The 18515-nt window shown below is 41.9% G+C and overlaps 1 protein-coding gene across 2 annotated transcripts in view; it reads left to right on the top strand.

Moving 5' to 3' along the window:
* Positions 1-18515, top strand: part of AMER3 (APC membrane recruitment protein 3) — a 46136-nt gene that overhangs the window by 15303 nt on the left and 12318 nt on the right. The window contains exon 2 of one of the 2 annotated variants that reach the window (XM_073625825.1): positions 4772-4937. The gene's annotated coding sequence lies outside the window, so the exon portion shown is untranslated. Of the gene's footprint in view, positions 1-4771; positions 4938-12451; positions 12754-18515 lie in introns of those variants that run through there. The other variant, XM_073625824.1, reaches the window with a different exon arrangement.

Raw genomic sequence — 18515 nt, 5'->3', positions numbered from 1 at the left:
CACCATGTGACTGATTATCACACGATGGCTATTTCCATGCTGATCGCTGCTCTTTACTGTGAGATTAACCACTTGATCTTTCGGAAGGTTTACCCCCCTTCATGACCAGGCCATTTTTTTGCGATACCGCATTGCGTTACTTTAACTGATGATTGCGCGCTCATGCAATGCTGTATCCAAATAAAATTTATGTCATTTTTTCCCCCCATAAATAGAGCTTTCTTTTGGTGGTATATGATCACCACTGCTTTTTTTTTTTTTGTGTTGTACACAAAAAAAAACCTGACATTTTTGAAAAAAACAAAACAATATTTTCTACTTTCTGCTATAAAACACATCCAATAAAACAATTTAAATCACATTTCTTCATACATTTAGACCAACATGTATTCTGCGATTGGTAAAAAAAAAATCCCAATAAGTATATGTTGATTGGTTTGCGCAAATGTTATAGCATCTACAAACTATGGGATATACAGTGCCTTGAAAAAGTATTCATACCCCGTGAAATTTTCCACATTTTGTCATGTTACAACCAAAAACGTAAATGTATTTTACGTGATAGACCAACATAAAGCGGCACATAATTGTGAAGTGGAAGGAAAATGATAAATGGTTTTCAACATTTTTTACAAATAAATATCTAAAAAGTGTGGTGTGCATTTGTATTCAGCCCCCTTTACTTTGATACCCCTAACTAAAATTTAGTGGAACCAATTGCCTTCAGAAGTCACCTAATTAGCAAATAGAGTCCACCTGTGTGTAATTTAATCTCAGTATAAACACAGTTGTTCTGTGAAGCCCTCAGAGGTTTGTTAGAGAACCTTAGTGAACAAACAACATCATGAAGGCCAAGGAACACACCAGACAGGTCAGGTATAAAGTTGTGGAGAAGTTCAAAGCAGGGTTAGGTTAAAAAAAAAAATATCGCAAGCTTTGAGCATCTCACGGATCACTGTTCAATCCATCATCCGAAAATCGAAACAGCATTGCACAACTGCAAACCTACCAAGACATGGCCGTCCACCTAAACTGACAGGCCGAGCAGGGAGAGCATTAATCAGAGAAGCAGCCAAAAGGCCCATGGTAACTCTGGAGGAGCTGCAGAAATCCACAGCTCAGGTGGGAGAATCTGTCCACGGGACAACTATTAGTCGTGCATTCCACAAATCTGGCCTTTATGGGAGAGTGGCAAGAAGAAAGCCATTGTTGAAAAAAGCCATAAAAATTCCCATTTGCAGTTCATGAGAAGCCATGTGGGGGACACAGAAAAGATGTGGAAGAAGGTACTCTGATGAGACCAAAATGTAACTTTTTGGCCTAAAAGCAAAATGCACACCAACCCTACCGTGGAACATGGTGGTGGCAGCATCATGTGTGGGGATGCTTTTCTTCAGTAGGGACAGAGAACTGATCAGAGCTGATTGGAAGATGGATGAAGCCAAATACAGAGAAATCTTGGAAGAAAACCTGTTAGAGTCTGCAAAAGTCTTGAGACCGGGGCTGAGGTTCACCTTCCAGCAGGACAACGACCCTAAACATACAGCCAGAGTTACAATGGAATGGCTTAGATCAAAGCATATTCATGTGTTAGAATGGCCGAGTCACAGTCCAGACCTAAATCCAATTAACAATCTGTGGCAAGACTTGAAAATTGCTGTTTACAGACACTCTTCACCCAATCTGACAGAGCTTGAGCTATTTTGCAAAGAAGAATGGGCAAAAATGTCACTCTCTAGATGTGCAAAGCTGGTAGAGACATCCCCAAAAAGACTTGCAGCTCTAATTGCAGCGAATGGTTCTACAAAATATTGACTCAGGGGGGCTGAATACAATGCACACCACACTTTTCACATATTTATTTGTAAAAGATTTGACACAATTATGTGACACTTTGTGTTGGTCTATTACATAAAATCCCAATAAAATACATTTACACTTTTTGTTGTAACATGACAAAATGTGGAACATTATATATACACACATGATTCTGCATAGAACGACCACCCTGTAGCAGTAAATCTGCTATGGGGCGGTCAGCAAGTGGTGAATGTATGTTTGTTTAAATGATGAACAGAATATGTATCTCTTCAAAGGGTGGTTGTTGCAATATTTTATTTTGCCCAATGTTTGTGCACCTGTTTATCACAGTCCATAAGACCCCAATCTCTCCTCTGCCCTCTAAGGCAGCTGATCAAACAGAGATCTGCAACAGCCAGGGAATTACCGAACTGAAAGCAGAAGTGACAAAATCCTTGTCGCTTCCGGCTTTATTCGTCACTGAGGAGAGGGAGAAATGGATGCTCCAACCCATTCATCAAGATTGTCCCCCATTCTCTAGAATTCACTTGCTTCTCTTATTAGTCTTTCAACTTTATTATGTTTAAATATTCCCTCAAACCCAGGCATTTCTACATTGCCTATCAGCGCTACTTCCTACCCTAAATATTTGTTATTTCCTATTACATCACCTACTTTCCACTACTGCCATTTACTTTACTCATTTTTTCTAGCATTCCCTTACATTTTAGTTGAAAGCTCACTCAGGCAAGGTCCACTTCTTTTTCTGGGCCATATTTCTGTATACTGAGTTTTTAATTTTCCAAATTTCATTAAAGTGATACTAAACACACACTGTTCAATTTACATTGTTCCTTCTATTTCTGTATGTGGATAATGGCTCTGTAATTATTTTAATAAAAAAAAAAATCTAAGTACCTTTTTCATAATCAAAATACAGCTGTCACGTGACCAAGATCTTTCCCATCCTGTCTGCAGGGAAATATAAGCAGGAAGAGCTTCTAGTCCTCTGCTGATGGTTAAATAAATGATATCAATAAACTGGCATACAAATATATATTTGAAATAAAATCTTTATTATTTTGTGTCAAGTCAGTCAGTTTTGTGAAAGTCAGTCTTCTCCCAGGCCTTCTGTCTGGGTGAATGATGTACAGGCAGTTCCCAAGTTCTGAACAGTTGCGAACAACTCCTACTTACGACCGGAGGCGGCGTGATATCACTGCCGGCTGATTGCACTCCACGCTGGTCCCAGATACCTCTGAGCAGCCATCTTGCAGCGCCAGACACATCTCACACTGCAGTCCTGCATGTACTGCATGGTCATAAGAGCCCCAAATAACACAACTGCATGCCCAGAAGCGCCTGGAACAACCCACATCACTGCACATGCTGGAGTTACAGTTAAAAATGTACTGTTCCAACTTACACACAAATTCGACTTAAGAACAAACCTACGTTCCCTATCTTGTTCGTAAACCTGGGGACTGCCTGTAGTTGGCTTTCTGATCCTCATCAGCCTACTGCTTAAGGTGAGTGGCCTGGGCAACGGCCTTGTTTTGGGGCCTAGTATGCTGAACATGGAGAGTGAAGCACCATGGAGGAACTGATTGAATGGGGATCCTGAGGAGCAGGGTGAAGCTTGATCCTCGGCTGAAGTGTGGTGGCCTCTTCCCAAGGAGTTGGTAGCTGAACCAACACTGTAATACTATCTGGAGCTGCTTTCAAAGAATCCAGGGTGACTTAAGGTTTCCTCATCTGTGAAGAATGTATGTACTTTTAACCCCTTATTTGAAGGTTACCTAGTCTATGGGTGTCCTGTCCTTAGCCCTCTTTTCCAGTTTTATGTTTAGTGAGAATCAATAAACTCTTAGATGCATTGTTTCTTGTATCTAAAAGAGACTGGTGTCAATTTGAACCCATTGCTCTGCTATTGCCCAGGACTGGACCCTGAGGTGAAATGCTAGCCCACCCTGCCTTGAAGGTACCTTCTATGCTTCGGGGTTGGGTCAGTGCCATAATAATAATAATAATAATATAAAAGAGTTGTCCCATTATACATCAGTTTACCATCCATGGGGAGAGGCACAAGCTCAAAAAAATTACCTCGTTGTAAGCTGTTTATATATATTGTATTTTTAAGTATTAGAATCTAATATACTGTATGTTTTACTCTCTACATATGCCACTTTAATTTATTGTTTGAACATCACTGTTGAAATCCAATAGCTTTTCCATGTAATTGCAAAGAAAACACATTTACAGTATCAACACTGATAACAGATGTCCAGTATCTTTAAAATGGAATGCCTGTCCTTTTAGAATCACATTATAATACATTTGAGATAATAAAATCTATATTTATTGCTGTTCATGGAGACACAAGTATTTAGCAAACACAAAAAGGACTTACCTGTTGTCTGTTCTGCAATAAACAAATAAAAATATAAAATAAAATTAGGTATGTGTACCAAATGTGTATATAATTCCAGGCTGGGTCCTTGTTGTGGAGTGTATGTTCAACAATCTAAGTATAGTTGAATAATATTTATTATTAAAGTACACATATCATGACAAAAACAAGGATGCTGCCAGGGTGCTACTGCTATCCTTCTCTAGGAACTACTAGTTGCATAGCTCTTATATGCGAGTGAGGGGACCAGGTTTGTTTGCCGCCCCCCCTTAAAAAAATTGAGCACCAACCGCCACTGAGATGAACTATGCCTTTAAAGCATATTGTGACAGTTCTGAGCCCTGACACTGTGTTAGCAGAGGTAAGGGTCACACAGGATTCTCATAAATCAGATGGCAAGTCTCCAATATATCTGTTTTGAGCTGAAAATATATTTTTTTCAGTTTTCAGAAACTTAGTTTGAGATTGGGATTGGTAACTCACAGATTGGGTTCTGAAGTAGGAGGCTTTAAAGAGTCTTGGGAAGGATAACGTCTCTAACCCTATGTCCATGTCTTACAGGATGCCAGCAGGTGTGCACAGCCTTTATAATTAAGGGGATGTCTGTAATTCAGGGCTCCATCCAGGAGACAGGAGGTCCGCTGCCCAGAGGTTGGGGAGTGAGCCAGTTCAACAGAGAGTTGTGGGAGAGACGGTGTGCCTTTGGGCAGGAACCTATGCAGACCAGGTGGGTGTTTTTATTAGCTGAATGAGACTGCATGGTGAGTCTGCGTGGAGTTAGACTCCGGTACTGCAAGTCTACGTAGCCAGGAGGCTGGACAATTTTATGTTATATCCTGGTGATGCTGAAAACCTCTGTGAGGGTAGCATTGATGTTACTTTTGAACTCTTCCTTTAAATAAAAGTGGTCCATCAAGCCCTGAAACAGTATTTACTGACTGTTTGGAATTCACTGGAAAGCACTACACCTTGAGCGGAACCCTCAAATATCACATATAAATCCTAACTGAATGACAGTTGTATAATAAAAAAAAACTGTCTTGTTTTCTTTCTCCTAAATATACCTGTTTTCCCCTTTATTTGTTCCATCTCAGTGTTGATGATCTCCTACAGCTGCTTTGAAGCAATTTCCTGTCACATAAGCAATGGCTACATGACCTTTCTCAGAGTGCTTTTCCTGATGGTAACAACAGTAGACTATGCACCAACAGTAGACATAATTTGTCCCAATTTAGCCTGGTTCAGTTTCTTTCACATTGTAGTGCTCACTCCCACAGTAGCCCGTAATTTTTTAAGGTCCCTAGGGTCTTTTCCCATAGTTGCCCCACAGCCAGGCACAGAGTTGCAGTCACTCCCTTGGCTCAATGAACAGGGTAATGATATGGTTTTTGTGATGCTTTTTTGTAGAACTTGAACTTGGATAGGTTCAGGCCTCTGGGTAACTGTGGGGTACTCCAGTAACTTTATTAGCAAATTGAGTACACTAATTTTCCTCTTAAGATCTGAGTATAGTCCTTGCACAAGCAAGTGGTGGACTGTGTTTTGTAGTAGCAACTTGAGAATGCTAGATTTTTTTCCCCAAAAATGTGAACAGAGTCCTTACACAAGCAATAAATGGACTGAGCTTTGCAGGACATCAGACACAATGTCCCCTTTAAACAAAACTGACTCCAGCACAAGAGGGGTGGTAGTGGCACAAAGTCTCAAGGATCTCTCACACCAGCCTTTACTCACTAATGGCCTTGGATAATGGGTTGTCTCCTTCCAATATCTTCCAGTCACTTTTCCAGTGATACCAGACTAGATCCTCAGAGAAAAATTATCTCTGTCAGTTTCATCAAACTTTCAGTAAAATTGCCCCCCCTAGTTAGCCTAGCTGGGAGCTCAATGAACAGCAGACACAAGGCAGGCTTGCCTGGGGGAAGACAGCCCCCCCCGGCTGTGATCTCATCCTCAGGGACAAGGCACTTCTGTTCCAAGTCTCAGAGTATTTATACAGACTCCCAGCCACCGTCTGAGCACATATCCCCAGGGATTTGTCACGGATGCATAAGTATGCAACTGCTGATTTGACTCTCCCTGCCCTCTATCTTTCAGAACATTTCCAGACAGACAGGGGGAAGCAGTCAACCCTGCAGCCAGTGAAACAGAACAGAGGAAAATAATCACACAGCTCACTGATTACAGTGAGCAAACAACTACATTTACTTACCCTGATGCACTGGTACCAGCCTCTGTTATCAGACTTTCAAGGAGACAAATGCTTGTTAGAGATTTAGGCCAAATGCATCGGATGGTTTGCAATAACAGAAAAAAGTAATTACTTGAACCAAAAGAATTTTGCACACTGGACAAACCTCCTTATGACTGGGATTTTCAGTAAAGGAACACACTGAGTCTCTTAAGATGATGATCAGGGGAATTTAATAAATCTCTTACCAACATGTGTGACAGATTCAGTTAGTTCTCAATAATGTCACTTTTACAAAGTGGAACTATTAATGCATCATAATAAAAATAATTACCTGTTTGCAGATAATGAAACTGGAGGTAATTCAGACCAACTGTAAGTTGGTGTACAGAGACAGAGTGCTTGTAGCAGAGTGGCATATTTTCCACCACTACCACCAACCTGTTACTGGTTGTTAAAAGAGAGGTGTGGGCTATAAAACTCTGCTGAGACCAAGAATTGGACGATCACATGACCACTGATTGCTCAGCTTTCAGTCTTCTTGGAGCTGAGAGTTGTGACTGTCAGTCGCTGCTTCCCGCTCTGCCTCTTCTGTGCTCACTGGAGAATTAGACTGGAGATGGGGTGGGTTTGGCTGGCTTCTGCTCTCAGCCATGCTCTTATAACAGGAGCCAGCTGTCAATCAGATTCTGTGGATTCTGACACTATGGTTGGGATTCTTCTAGAGCCTTCACCAGCTCTGAGAAATAGGCCACTATCAGCTGATTCTGGGTCACAGGAGAGCAGTGCACTCCTGTTACCCAGAAGAGAAGTATGGACAAGAAAAGCTTTGGCCATACTTCTCTTTTAAAGGGGTTGTAAAGGTTCGTGGTTTTTAATGCATCCTATGCATTAAGGTGAAAAAACACCTGGCAATGACGGCCTCCCCAGCCCCCCCGTTTACTAAACTGAGCCCGTTCACCTGCTGTGCGCGTCCCCTGGTGTCCTCTTCTCCATGGAGTCTGGCCGTTGATTGGATAGATAGGATAGATTGATAGCAGCGCAGCCATTGGCTCGCACTGCTGTCAATCACATCCATGGACGCGGCCCGCCGAGGGGCGGGACCGAGTCATACACTCTGTGTCTATGGACGCAGCATGTATGACAGGGAGTGCGCCCGCAAGCTAACCCCCTCTGGATAGAGCTTCCCAGAGGGGGGTTAGCTATTGCGAGGAGGAGCCGAGACAGCCGCTGAGGGACCCCAGAACAGGACGATCGGGGCCACTCAGTGAAAAACGAACCTCACAGTGGAGGTAAATATGACATGTTTGTTTTTTAAAAAAAAAACAAAAAACAAACCTTTAATATCCCTTTAAGGATGATGTAAGCTTCATTGCAAACAGCCTCTTAGCAACCAATGATGCTACAGTGGGTGGAGCCTGATGGGGAATCTGAGACACTAGTTCCCCTTTAGGTCCTCACTCTCCTTGTGATTGACGGCAATCAGTGGGCAGATTCTATAGCCAATAGCAGGCCATCTATTGGCTATGGATCTGACCACTACCTGCTGTTAACTACAGTTAGAGGCTGTCCCCACCTGTACCAAGCCCCAGGATCCCAGTGGCCAAGTGACAGCCAGGGTATTTTCAGTGAATGAAGTATGCTGGGCCTGACCAGCGGTTCCAGTGGTTTTTACCAGCCTCATAGTTTTGTCTCAAAAATCAGCATGTCCAGATGAGCTCTTTTCTAGAAAAGTAACCAATCACAACAATGAATTAGGAGCCTTTTCCCATAGCTCCCAACTGTCCCTGATTTCGAGGGACTGTCCCTGATTTGGAGCAATGTCCCTCTGTCCCTCAATCCTCCTTATTTGCCCCTCATTTTGGTCTGATCTATATAGATGTATATAAAATGCACTTTTAATCGATCATAAAGTGTTTTCCAGCACTAAACCTTTCACCTGATTTCTAAATTGCTGCACTTGTAAATTCCAAAAGCCAATATAAAGGAATAGTAGTGGTAAAAAAAGCACTTGTGGGTTTAACCAATCTTGTTTTTTTGTACAATTCTCCTTTAAGGGGGCATGGCAAGGGGTGTGTCCTATGCCTGCATACTTCTGCTGATAGGTGTCCCTCATTCCCATCTCAGAAAGTTGGGAGGTATGCTTTTCCCACCAACACCAATGAATAAGGGCCCTTCACCCAATAATACAAATATAATATAGCCCTCTCCTAGTGAACATCAGTGATTGGCACATTGCTAAATTCCAATGTAAAGGGGCCTTCTACCCCTAAACACCAATGTTACATGAACTAAATGAATACTGACCTTCAACATACAAGGCAATGTATACTGACCACCAATGTAAAATGAAAATCTACACTGACCACCAATGTAACAAGTGACAACACTGACTACCAATGTAATAAATGCTTTTACAATGATCACCAATGTAATAGGGGAGTTTATGCTGACTAGCACTGTAATGGAGGTATTTACACTGATCGCCATTATATTGGGGGCTCTGGTGGACAATGTGAATGCTCCCATTACATTGGTGGTTAGTGTAATGCCCTTTTACCTTGGTTGTCTGTGTAAATACCACCTATTACAGGGGATTCTACCCTAAGAACCAGTGTGACTGGGCCTTTACTGGAGGAGGGTGTCAATTTGCAGGATACATTTGCAGGGAGCCCCCAATGGGGGAAAGGGGTCTGACAGTATTTTGCTATAAGGGGGCCTCTTGTTAAAAGGGCTGGTGGTGGCTAAATATGAGAGAGCCCCACATTGGAGAGGATAGTGATGTATGAATAATGTTTTTAATTAATATAAATTGCTTTTTTAGCATAATATTGTTTTGCTGGATAGTATAATGTGTTATCTCAATGTACAGTATCTCACAAAAATGAGTACACCCTAACATTTTTGTAAATATTTTATTATATCTTTTTATGTGACAACACTGAAGAAATTACACTTTTCTACAATGTAAAGTAGTGAGTGTACAGCTCTTATAACAGTGTAAATTTGCTGTCCCCTCAAAATAACTCGACACACAGCCATTAATGTTTAAACCACTGGCAACAAAAGTGAGTACACCTCTAAGTGAAAATATCCAAATTGGGCCCGATTAGGCATTTTCCCTCCACGTTGTCATGTAACTCGTTAGTGTTACAAGGTCTCAGGTGTGAATGGGGAGAAGGTGTGTTAAATTTGGTGTTATCGCTCTCACTCTCTCATACTGGTCACTGGAAGTTCAACATGGCACCTCATGGCAAAGAGCTCTCTGAGGATCTGAACAAAGAAATTGTTTCTCTACATAAAGATAGCCTAGGCTATAAGAAGATTGCCAAGACCCTGAAACTGAGCTTCAGCCCGGTGGCCAAGACCATACAGCAGTTTAACAAGCCAGGTTCCACTCAGAACAGGCCTAGCCATGGTCGACCAAAGAAGTTGAGTGCATGTGCTCAGCATCATATCCAGAGGTTGTCTTTGGGAAATAGACGTATGAGTGCTACCAGCATTGCTGCAGAGGTTGAAGAGGTGGGGGGGTCAGCCTGTCAGTGCTCAGACCATACGCCACACACTGCATCAAATTGATCTGCATGGCTGTCGTCCCAGAAGGAAGCCTCTTCTAAAGATGATGCACAAGAAAGCCCGCAAACAGTTTGCTGAAGACAAGCAGATTAAGGACATGGATTACTGGAACCTTGTCCTGTGGTCTGATGAGACCAAGATAAACTTAGACCAAGATAGACCAAGATAAACTCAGATGATGTCAAGCGTGTGTGGCGGCAACCAGGTGAGGAGTACAAAGACAAGTGTGTCTTGCCTACAGTCAAGCATTGTGGTGGGAGTGTCATGGTCTGGGGCTGCATGAGTGCTGCAGGCACTGGGGAGCTACAGTTCATTGAGGGAACCATGAATGCCAACATGTACTGTGACATACTCAAGCAGAGCATGATCTTCTCCCTTCAGAGACTGGACCACAGGGCAGTATTCCAACATGATAACGACCCAAAACACACCTCCAGGACGACCACTGCCTTGCTAAAGAAGCTGAGGGTAAAGGTGGTGGACTGGCCAAGCATGTCTCCAGACCTAAACCGTATTGAGCATCTGTGGGGCATCCTTAAACGGAAGGTGGAGAAGCGCAAGGTTTCTAACATCCACCAGCTCTGTGATGTCATCGTGGAGGAGTGGAAGAGGACTCCAGTGGCAACCTGTGAAGCTCTGGTGAACTCCATGTAACGGGAATTGAAGAATGGGGTGAATGGCGCTCCCTATTTAAGTGAACTAAATGTGTAAACAAGGTGCAAAAAATCCAATGTGATGTACTATAAGTGATACCTCTAACAAATAAAAATGAAAAATTAAAATACAACATAACATATAAAATTCAGTGATACCAGTTAATTGTAGTATTACACATAAAAGTATTGGTGTGCCAATCTGTGCCACATGTGTATCATATCGAATCCAGTATGGAAAACATAACATTAATCAAAGTCCAGAAGATAATCCAAAAAATGATCCAAAAAATACTAGTGAAAAAAATATATTAAAAATTGAAAACGGTAAAAAAAAACAAACAAAAAAAACGAGTTTTTCAGAAGTAAAAATGTGATTGCAGGCAGGTTTGTGTGCAAAAAGGTTTTGCTATATACAGTTCAAACTGCTAGTGACTCTTGTGCTCAAATCAACCGGTGACTTCTGTGCTCCCCTACGGTTTCCCACTCACCAGCATCCCATACCCCTATGGGGGTAACATGCATTAAGGAACATCAGAGGTGGTCTTCGTGGATGGTCTCCTGTGGTCCCTCTGTCAATGATCCAATTATCACTAAAGCCGGACGTCCGGAGCAATCAGTCATGCAGCCCAGCCTCTAACACCATAAGTAGGAAGCGATTTTTCTCCAGGGATAAATCCTCATTGGAAGAGATAAAAAAAACCCATAGTGTAGTATTATGATAAAAAGCTTTTATTAAAAAATCATAAGAAGAACCAAAAGAAAAATCTTAACAAGCTAAAAAACACTACAACTATGGGTGATAGGTAACCAGGAAGAGCTGTCTCGCAGCATGCGGTCCAGCTGCGTTCCAGGGCTCCCTATCTCCGTGCAGACGTGACGTAAGTGCATAGCCCCATCTTACGCGTTTCGTCATCGACGTGTCTATTGTATTATATCTGGTGAACTCCATGCCCAAGAGGGTTAAGGCAGTGCTGTAAAATAATGGCGGCCACACAAAATATTGACACTTTGGGCCTAATTTGAACATTTTCACTTAGGGGTGTACTCACTTTTGTTGCCAGCGGTTTAGACTGTGTGTTGATTTATTTTGAGGGGACAGCAAATTTACACTGTTATACAAGCTGTACACTCACTACTTTACATTGTACCTAAGTGTTATTTCTTCAGTGTTGTCACATGAAAAGATATAATAAAATAAAGCGCTACGTAAACTGTTGGCGCTATATAAATACTGTATAATATAGTAATAAAATATTTACAAAAATGTGAGGGGTGTACTCACTTTTGTGAGATACTGTATGTTCTTCTTAGGTGATATAATGTGCCATTGCAGTCTATATTCTTGCTGGGTGATAATATGTGCAGTTGCTGGGTGATGGAATTTGCTGTTACATAATTAGCTGTAATGGAATGACACAAAAAATGGATTGATGGATTAGCTTTTTTTCATCACAAATATAATTTTGGTGTGGAATTTTTGTATAATATTGGCATTTTATCAAAGGTTATTATTTTCTCTGATAAATCAGTGAGCAGTTCCATGTGTTACTTGCCATGATGATAGCAATAATTGGGGCCCAGATATCATTTCTGCACAGGGACCCTTGCTGACTTTGCCGACCGCTGTGTACACATTTTTTATATATACAGCATATATACAGTATATATTGTATGTATAGTGTGGCATATATATATATATATATATATATATATATATATATATATATATATATATATATATATATATATATATATATATAATATATATTGTATACACATACATACATGTATATATATGATGTGACACATGCAGTATACCCCAGGATTACAGTCATTTGCATTGGGGCACAAGCAATGACTTTAGGATCAAATCACTGTGAATCTTCTGCAGCACATCCAAGATTTTTCCGAGCCTGTATGAGCATTGCTGGAAATGAATGTGCAGTAGACATTATCACATGCGAGTGGGGTGGGGGAATCAGAGCTGTGTCATGAACAGCCGCTTCCACATCTAATAGAAGGATTCTGTACTGACTGCATCGCCATTGCCTTTGAAGGAAAACATTACAAAATAATCCTTAGGAGAAAAATGCACTAAATCAGGAGGGCCTTAATAATCAGTAAGTATGCATTCTCTCTTCTGATATACAGAAAAATACCTGATGGCTTCATTGTTGAGGATGAATGTAAATGAGGTATTTGCAGGTAAACAATGTGTTCTATGGATCTGTGTAATGATTCTTTTTTTTTTTTTGTGTGTGTATTTTATTAGGACTGCTCTAAATGTACCTTCTCCAGTGTTATGCTCCTTAGGTCTGATAGATGGCTGCATAGCTAGAATTTAGTCTCTATTGATGGCATTGTTTTTTTTTAATTGTCAGATTAAAAAATACTATACTAAGAACGATTGTGGTATACTTGGGTCTATAGCAAGCAACAAAGCATTTATTAATATAAAGATAAGGCATTTGGAGCAGACATTCCTATGTTTATCTTTTTTCTTCTCTGCATAGCAGCAGGAGCCTATAATTATCCATATAGTTCACATGAGTAACCAAGCACAGATGAGAACTGTGGAAGGGATGGACAGCTCCTTCTGAATGTCTGGATGATTTCAGCAGATACCATGTGCTGCTCCTGATGGATGTATTCAGTGTTGTGATCATGGTGACTGTAGCACGTCCTGCAGATTGTGATTTTCTGTTGCTTTTCTGCAGTCTCAGATCGGTGTCTGCACAGTGCAGTCCTTTGTTTCTGCTGATCTAAGGCTGTTTTATTAATCGTCACATCTTGTATCATTATTGTAATGAGTGCAAAACTGGGGCAGAAAATATATCAAGTGTAGAGCGAGGGCTGGAAACATGCCTGTTATTGGCCTTCACTCAGATGTATTAATGCTAACAAAATCATGTCACAAAATCAAGTACACTACACACTTGTAGACTAGAAAAAATATAATATGTGGCATACATGTAACATATGCACCTGGGAAAGGAGGTTAGGGACTGATATTATTAGTATTGTATTAGTCAGTGGGGAAGATTTATTAAAACTGGAGCACTCACAATCTGGTGCAGCTGTGCATGGTAGCCAATCAGCTTCTAACCTCAGTTTGTTCAATGAAGCTTTGGCAATATAACCTGGAAGCTGATTGGTTTCTCTGCAGAAGAGAGCCTAATTTTGCACTCTCCAGCTTTAGTAAATAAACCCCAGTATCTTTATCAAAAGACATATTACATTACAGGATATTTTATATTCAGTGCAGGAAAGCTACACAAAATAAGGGCAACCGGCCCAATTTACTAGCTTTTGCACTGAGGTGCACATGAAAGGGCAAAGCATATCAGAAACAAACAAAAATTCCACACCACACTTACCAGCCAGCCTGCAAACAAACCAAATTGACCCGGTCTAATAATTCACATTAAAAACAGAGGGTTTTGTTAAACACATTTGCACAAATATGTGAGAGCTGGCGTGCCCACGTCAAGGCCAACCCTGTATACTGCAGTGCCAACTATAGTTTTGAAAGTCTACAAGTTGGAGCTTACATAGCAGTGGATAAAATAAGGGCAGGCTTACTTGGAGACCTCCTTAAAGGCAGAGGGACACAATGTGCCCCCACACCAAATCAGCGAAAAAGCTATACAAAAAGATGGCAACCACCCCAATTTATAACTAGCCTTTGCAGTAAGAATCACATGGAAGGGCAATGCACATCACAAACAAACAGATGATTTCCCAGCACACTTACCAGCTAGCCTGCAAACAAACCAAATTAACCCTGTCTAACAATTTACATTAAAAACAGAGGGTTTCAATTCACACATTTGCAAATACATGTGAAAGCCGCAGTGCCCACATCAAGGCCCCCCTGTATACTGTAGCCCCAACACTATAGTTTTCAGAGTCTCTAAGCTGGAGCATATATAGCAGAGGATAAATTAAGGGCAGGCTTGTCTGGAGGGTATCCACTCCTTCTTATTGGCACAGGGACATATTTGACACCCAGCAATGGCACAATGGGAGCTGAAGGAATCCAATGTCCCCCCTTCACACCAAATCAAAGAACAAGCTATACAAAAAGATGGCAACCACCCCGTCTGTCTAGGGTCAATTTGGTTGGTTTGCAGGCTGGCTGGTAAGTGTGCTGGGAAATTTTTGTTTGTTTTTGGTGTCTGTTGCCCTTCTATGTGCATCTTACTGCAAAGGCTAGTTATATATTGGGCGGTTGCCATCTTTTATATAGATTGTTCGCTGATTTGTTAACATGATTTGTTAGACAGGGTCAATTTGGTTTGTTTGCATGCTAGTTGGTGAGCACAATGAGAAATTTTATTTGCTTATAGGAGAAAATGCATTTTGTAGAACACTAAGGCTGTTCATAAAAGGATCTTAGCTCATGTTCAAGTTTGTTTTTTCGGTACACAAAATTCAAGTAGTGCCCCAAGACATTATGAAACAAATGCGCTACTTGATAAACGCCCAGGAATAGATGCTAAGTAAGCTCCCTACATAAACCAAACATATTAAAATATGTGTCCGATACAGAAACCCCATGAGGGCGTAGGAAGGCTCCAAGCTACTTCATGTGGTCAAATCCTACAGCTGGGGCTGTGCAGGGCTATCCATGCCATCCTCTGTACTCTGTACCTGCACAAGCCCTCGCAGACCTGCCTATCTGCCATATATGTGCACAGCTGGTAGTGTGAAACCTTTACACTCTAAACCCCTGATTCAAGTCAATATTGATTCCTAAATGTCTGGAGAACACAAGGCCTGCCTTACTCCAGGATCTCCTCCTTTTGGAGCAAACCCATCGGTTGTGGCCTATCCATAGAGAGCGCATGGGTGCCGTCCCCCAATTCATGAGTCCGCCCCTTGATCTACTTATCAGGGCGTCGGGCTATGGATTCCAATGGAGGGGAAGTGTTTTTTTTTATGCACATGATTAGAGCCAGGGGCTTTAATAGGATTCAAAAAAGGGTGGGCTCTGGGCTGAGAGCACTGCACTCTGAGCCCACCCAGTTGTGTGACGATAGCAAATGAATTTTCACACTAAAGTTCCTCCCTGCCAATCAGGAGGCAGGTCGTGAGACCTGTTTTCAATTGGCCAAAGCATCAGGCGATCCTATTGGATGCCTAGCGCTTAGGCGGAAGAGAGAGGAGATACACGGTGGAGGAAGCCGCTGGAGGAGCGGACACTGGAGCCACTGCCCACATGGTGGGCGGACCGTGCTAGAAGACACCACAGCCTGCCACCTAGATCAGGTAAGTGCCGGACCACCAGCCGCCTGGGGTGGGTGGGGGTTTTAATTCTGCGCCGCCGGCCGCCCAGGGGGTGGTTGTTTGCTGCTCCCCCAAAAGAAAAACCCACCAGCCTCCACTGAAACCCATCTGTCTTTAATTGGAATAAATCATGATTTTTTCTAGGCTAAAATGCACCCTTTCCTAGGCAACACATTGATTCTCCCAGGGCATGTTAATTTTAGGGTACAGGTAGTTAATCTGTACATATTAAGGGTACTTGAAATATGGTGAACCCTACCAGATTTTACTTGATAATGGGGTACATGTTTAAAAATTAAATTCCAACCGCAAATGTTTTTAAGTTTGGATGGTGTTGATAAGTGTAAAAACACCAGTAAGTTTTAAATAATGAAGAGATAAGACCTCACTTTGAGACCCATCCCCTAGACAGGGAGAACGTCGAAATCTCCCTATTGAGGACACAGACAGCAATGAATTGCTTACAGAGGTTCTAGTTTTTTTGCAAACTACTAGAGAAAATACTTTCACTGCTGTTAGTAACACTGTGTGAGAAAGCCTCCCCATACAGGTACAGTGCCTTTAAAAAGTATTCACACCCCTTAAAATTTTTCACATTTTGTCATGTTACAACCAATAATGTAAATGTATTTTTTTTATGTGATAGACCAACACAAAGTGGCACATAATTGTGAAGTGGAAGGAAAATGATAAATGGTTTTCAATTTTTTTTACAAATAAATATGTGAAAAGTGTAGTGTGCATTTGTATTCAGCCTCCCTGAGTCAATACTTTGTTGAACCACCTTTCCCTGCAATTACAGTTGCAAGTCTTTTCTCTACCAGCTTTGCACATCTAGAGGATGACATTTTTGCCCATTCTTCTTTCCAAAATAGCTTAAGCTCTGTCAGATTGGGTGAAGAGCGTCTGTAAACAGCAATTTTCAAGTCTTGCCACAGATTCTCAATTGGATTTAGGTCTGGACTTTGACTGGGCCATTCTAACACATGAATATGCTTTGATCTAAACCATTCCATTGTAGCTCTGGCTGTATGTTTAGGGTCGTTGTCCTGCTGGAAGAAGAACCTCCTCCCCAGTCTCAAAACTTTTGCAGACTCTAACAGGTTTCCTTCTAAGAGTGCCCTGTATTTGGCTCCATCAATCTTCCCATCAACTCTGATCAGCTTCCCTGTCCCTGCTGAAGAAAAGCATCCCCACAACATGATGCTGCCACCACCATGTTTCACGGTGGGGATGGTGTGTTCAGGGTGATGTGCAGTGTTAGTTTTCTGCCACACATAGCGTTTTGCTTTTGGTCTCATCTCATCAGAGCACCTTCTTCCACATATTTGCTGTGTTCCCCACATGGCTTCTCGCAAATTGCAAACAGGACTTCTTATGGCTTTCTTTCAACAATGGCTTTCTTCTTGCAACTCTTCCATAAAAGCCAGATTTGTGGAGTGCACGTCTAATAGTTGTCCTGTGAACAGATTCTCCCACCTGAGCTGTGGATCTCTGCAGCTCCTCCAGAGTTACCATGGGCCTCTTGGCTGCTTCTCTGATTAATGCTCTCCCTGTCTGGCCTGTCAGTTTAGGTGGAAGGCCATGTCTTGGTAGATTTGCAGTTGTGCCATACTCTTTCCATTTTCGGATGATGAATTGAACAGTGCTCTGTGAGATGTTTAAAGCTTGGGATATTTTTTTATAACCTAACCCTGCTTTGAACTTCTTTACAACTTTATCCCTGACCTGTCTGGTGTGTTCCTTGGCCTTCATGATGCTGTTTGTTCACTAAGGTTCTCTAACAAACCTCTGAGGGCTTCACAGCACAGCTGTATTAACCACTTCACGACCGCTCACTGTATATATACGTCATTTTTTTAAAGATGGATATCTCGGTAACGGCAGCAGCTGCTGCCACAACCGAGATATCCATCTTTACAGCGAGCGGTTCTGTACACGATAATGGTGGTCTCAGCGGCGGGTTCGCCGCGAGATCACCGTTATCGGCGGCGGGAGAGGTGACACCCCCCCTCCCGCCGCTTTCCCGCACCCTCCGCCGCTTACCGGAGCTGTCGGTAGCGGCGGAGGAGATCGGGACCTGTCACCGCTGAGGTACTGAGACGAGTGAGGCCAAGATGGCCCCCACCCGTCTCTATACCATGTGACGGCCGGAGCGACGTCATTACGATGGCTCCGCCCACTTCTCTTAAAGGCACAATTTTTTTTGTGTCATTTTTTTTAAACGACTTTTTTTTTTTTTTTTTGCATTTTAGTCTAAATATGAGATCTGAGGACTTTTTGACCCCAGATCTCATATTTAAGAGGACCTGTCATGCTTTTTTCTATTACAAGGGATGTTTACATTCCTTGTAATAGGAATAAAAGTGATCCAAATTTTTTTTTTTTTAAAACAGTGAAAAAATAAATAAAATAAAGTAAAATAAATAATAAAAAAAAAAAAAAAAAATTTAAAGCGCCCTGTCCCGACGAGCTCGCGCACAGAAGCGAACGCATACGTGAGTAGCGCCCGCATATGAAAACGGTGGTCAAACCACACATGTGAGGTATCGCCGTGACCGGTATTGCGAGAGCAATAATTCTAGCCCTAGAC

The sequence above is a fragment of the Aquarana catesbeiana genome, linkage group LG04 (assembly GCF_042186555.1).
Source record: "Aquarana catesbeiana isolate 2022-GZ linkage group LG04, ASM4218655v1, whole genome shotgun sequence".
In the NCBI taxonomy this organism is placed as follows: domain Eukaryota; kingdom Metazoa; phylum Chordata; class Amphibia; order Anura; family Ranidae; genus Aquarana; species Aquarana catesbeiana.
This window is presented reverse-complemented; position numbering and strand designations above follow the sequence as displayed.